Raw genomic sequence first — 5357 nt, 5'->3', positions numbered from 1 at the left:
CTTCCTAAGGGGGATAGCTTGATGGAATCACCTTTGAACAATACACAGTATGGTTCCAGAACACGACACTCGTGTTCTCAGGCAACATCTTACAATTTCAAATAACAGACATTGAGAAGTATGATGTAGATCGGAAATTATAAAAAGACAATCTCAATATTTTTATTTGCTTTCTTTTAATTATTTTCTTTATGTCAAAGGGAGACGCCAGTGATTTACTTTTTGACTAATTATGGAACCGGATATAGGTCTTCTTTTAAATGTTATGACGTTGATATATATCTTGTTCGGCGAGGCATTAAGTTAATTTCTCAGTAGCTTATTTTATATTAAAGGGAGATGTCTATGATTTACGTTTTTACTAATTATGAAACAGGATATAGTTGTTTTCATCAATGTTCTATTATTGATTGGTTTGTTTTTTCGTTCGTTTTTAAATTGGCGGAGCATTAAGTTGAAAATTATTTTCTGCATTTACACATCTATTGCTTTTGTATTTTATCAAACACGAAATGTTTATTACAAGTAAATCATTTTTTATAGATGTACAAGTGACAATAACTTTAACCGCCATCTGACCAAATACCATTATGTTTTGATATGTACAAAGCTATGTTATTCGATACCACCAACAACTCTTCAAATAACACGTTATAGTAAAAAAGGATAAGGATGTTTAAAGTACGTATTGAAACCATTCATGTTTGCACGAACTAAACAATTAGTTTCCAACCATTTCAAATTACTACGTATGTAAACTGTGCACACTTCTATTGTGCTTACTAAGATGAACCAACATATCCTGAATATCTTTCATCTTTGGGGAAAAAAACATGTTTGTTATCGGTCAAAATTTATTCGGCAATATGCTTGTAGCGAGATGAAACAAGTGACACCATTTACGCTGTTAAAACAGCCAAATTTATACCACGTGCATTGTTTTCAAAGCGTTTTTCTTTTCAGCCATTCATTTAAATTAACCCCGATATTATAAGTTTCCAAATCATAAATAAATTGTCTATTTCGAAATAACGGTTCGCCAGAGTATAACAAATATTTGTTCAGTGTATGGATAATTTTAAATACACCAATAAACTGTAAAATTAAAACAGTCAATCCCTAACTAATGTTCTGACCAACAACCCATGTTCTACCGAGCTTATTCAAAACTCTTTGAGTAGGGTAGGTCAGGTACTCGTATGTTTTTATAATTAACGTGAAATTAGATAATAATACAGAATCAAGTCCAGGGGCCGTATTCTATATTAATCTTAAAATTAAAATCAAACTTAAATCTATTTTTTTTCTTAAAAAACTAGATTTTTCTAGTTAGATTGTTCTTAGATCTTAGATCGAAGATTAGTATTATTCAATATTGATATTAAATTGTAAGGACATATCTAAGTTGTATATTGAATACGGCCCCTGTAATCGAAGTTCTAACATAAACCATGTTCACTGGTATTGGGTCAACGCCAGCAAGCCTAGGCGTGCTAACAGACATCTTTTATGGACGAATTAAATACAAGTGGGGTTTTTAAAAGCCGACACGTGTCAGATTATTTTTATCGCAAACTTTGTTTTTTCAGTAAAAACAAAACAAAATAGAAATAGATCTAGACTACCTATTTCAAATGCGATTATTGCGAGACGAATATCAAAGCAGTGCCATTTCCTCACGCTACATGTACGAGGTGCAGTAAAAACGTTCCTGAAAAGTCTTTGTACTGTTGTCAGTTTTTGAGTAGAAAGATAATAAAATAAATCGTGACGACAGACCAGGTAAGATGCCGTGATAATTGTTTAATATGTTCATGATGTCATTTCCTTTTTAAAACAGAAAAGAACGAAGATTCTTAGAATGAGTGTTTTATGAAATCAACATAAAATACCAAATTTGACTTGACTTGAAAAAGTATCGACTTCTTAACCGTTATCTGATTGATTCCTATTTTAACTAAATGGACAACAAGGCTAATGTTTGTTTCCCGCAGCCAAATGTATTAAACTGGTTGCTTATGGTGGTTTGGTTAAAATAGGCTAAACTGCTTTTTGGTTGGTCAGTATGTATCCAATAAGTACTATAAACCAATCATATTATACAATTATATAGTAAAGATAACCTCTGGATACATTTTTGAAGTTTTATTCAATTGACTGAAAGTGGATATAATTTTGTTCAATTTGTTTGGATTTATTTGATACAACTTTGCTGAGGATAAAAACCAATAAGAATATCCTTTAGGGCAGAGTCCACAACCTTCTGTCTCTCTCTTCAATCGATAGAGTAATGCCTAGTATATTAGGTGAACTAGATTTGCCACAAATAATTCTACTTTCTACAATGTTTTAAATGTCATATATCACAGAATGTTTTAATACTAATTATTCTGTCAAGCACCAAAGTTATCAATTTCCAATTACTGGCTCTTGGTTGTTGTAGCCGGTTTTATTTATGGCCCATTAACAAATTAATTGATAGCGAAATCCTCTTAAGATGTACACACTTATAGTAAACAAAGTTACATATTTATGAGCTTGTTTTTTTCTGTCAAACATACAGACACCACTGTATGGAATATAAAAGTGTTGACCAGAATCAAATCAAATTGAGCGACTTGAACTATGTTTTGCCCATAAAAGCGGCCGTCAACATCTTTTTGCCTTCGGCCTTGCTAAAAAGCTGATCCCTTGTATTTAATTCACTGTTTGCGACATTGACCTACATGAAAACCAAATGAACTCTTTCACTTTAAATGCTTCAGCTTGTTTGGTAGATTGGCCAACATTCAACATTACACCAGGCATCAATTCATTGACATACACAAAAACGTATACATTCAGTATATAAAATTCATCTCTTTGCAAAATTGCTCTACATGAATACGTATACCTTCAATGCCTTACATTCCTCTGTTTGCGACTTTTAACTACACGAGAACTAACAATATATGTTAAATTCATTTTGTTTGCGACATTGCCCTACATGAGTTCTAACACCTTTCATGCATTAACTTGACCTGTTTGCGGCATTTAACTACACGAAACCTTACACTATATGTTTAATTAAATTTGTTTGCTCCATTGACTTACATGAAACACCTTTATTACATTTATTTCAATTGTTTATTACCTTGACCAAATTAATCTTTCATGCATGTAATGTATCTGTTTGCGAGATTGACTGACATGAAAACACTGATTGATTGCAATTGATGATTAGATTATTGAAGCTGTAGATATCCTAACGTACTTATTATTTTTATATGTGTCGTCAAGATATTACATGATCAAGCCCTTAGGGCATATAACAGTATCCTGTGTTTGTTCGATCGAGTCAGTTAAGCTGTTAAGAACGAATTATCCATGTCCCATACTATAAGTGTGCCTAGTTTTGTATACGGTTCAGAAGTTAGGGAAGTTTATAACATTAAAAAAGTTGATAAACTGCATATTCGATTTTTAAGCATTTACTTAGTATATAAATAGACACCCCTAACAATGCTATTTATGACAATGCTGTTAATGGTGAATTTAGAGAAATGCCATTGTCATTCAGATGCAAGGAAAGGGCATTGAAATTATGATTAAACATTATGAAACACTATGACTTCAACGAATAACGTGTATCTAGATCAGTGCAAATATGCTATGGTAGATTCTTTTTCTCCCACCTCAGTTGAACAAAATTAAGTAAAAATGTATTTTTGCTAGAAGTCTTTGTGCTTAGTGGAAATAATTGCGTATGGATATGCGATAATTTCGTGGTTGTCATGGATATGCACTTAGTGATTCAGATTATGTTAATTATGTTAATAGTCAAATCGGTCTTAAATAGTTCTAAGGAGAGTGAAGCATTATTTCTTAAAAGGTGCGTGAAAACTGTTTTCTGGTGACATTTGAAGCGAGAAACAATTAATTAGCGTTCTAAATATTGCCACAAGACAAGGTTTCCATGATGCTACAGACGAACGTCTTCTACAAGAGAGGTAGTTGTAATGTGGCGACCATTAAAAAAGAGTTCCATACGGGCATTTTATCTTCGTCCGTGGGCAAGATAAGAGTTTCTATCTTGGTTAAATTATTGGATCTACTTATCTGAGGTGGGGAAAATAATATCTTATTGATGACTTTGATGTAAATGCCGAATAGATTTGGGTGTAAAAATCTAGACTCCGGGACAATGAATATCTTAATAAAATTGAAAATGATAATTTACACAAATATTATTCTTACATTAGGTAATCTGCTTACAAGTTACAAATTGAAGTCGGAGGACATGCTGGTTTTTCAAGAGAAAATAGTCTATGCGATTAGTGTCACACAAACTTTATTAAAAATAAAAACTATTCCTTATAATGATGTGTACATTAAGACACTTCCGCTTAAAATATCTAAGAAAAATACCATGGCCAAATTAAGAGATGTTAAAACGTTTTGTGTTAACCAAAAGAAGAATTGAAATAGCAAACTACATTAAAGAAGCCATTGATTAAGAAATACTTCTCTTATACAAAAAGCTATGCTCTTTTTATAACAATATTAATCTCTGTTTATTTTTTCTTAATGTTTGATAACTTATAGTTTTGATATATCATCTTTTACATAATGATTATTTATACGTATTCCGTAATTATCTTTAGATAATATAATTAGCTATGTTTGTGTTGTTAATGACCAGAAGCTCTTTAATGCCGATTTGTCAATAAGCTTTAAAACTTGAAACTTTGTTGATAATTAAATTCTGGTGTAAAGTAAAGATAAATCCTGATTATTTTGTGTACAAAGTTTATAATATGAACACTGTCGATGGTAATTTCATAAAAACATGGTCTTTTACTGCACAAAAGATGCTAACTGAACTTGGGTATTCCCTTTTTCACACTGAAAGGTTTCTTTCATGGTACCATGCAATGAAAACTACAGGGACATGACGACATTCTAATTGGATAAATTTGTTATGTAATCTAACAATAGTGCTGGAACAGAAATAATTCTTTAGCACCATTAAATAGTTATAGAACTTTCGAAACCGGTTATGTATTAAAAATGATTATATAACATAATCGTGTTACTAAGGATTTGATAACCATAATTTATTTATAAAAAAAAAAACACAAACGGAAATATTGAAGGTAAAATTTGTAAACCATGCAACATATGAACTCTTGAAAATGAATTTCATTTCCAACTTTTATGTCCATTTTAACGTGACCTTAGAAAAACGCATTTGTCTTATTTTGATTCACGTTTTTCATGCATGATTCGATATATAAAACTTTCGTCAAAAGGTTATGTAAATATCATTAACAAAAAATATGCATATTTCAAATTAATAAAAAGAAGGGGAAAATGTT

Source organism: Mya arenaria, chromosome 12 (assembly GCF_026914265.1).
Source record: "Mya arenaria isolate MELC-2E11 chromosome 12, ASM2691426v1".
Classification (NCBI taxonomy): Eukaryota; Metazoa; Mollusca; class Bivalvia; order Myida; family Myidae; genus Mya; species Mya arenaria.
Note: the sequence above shows the minus strand (reverse complement) of the source record.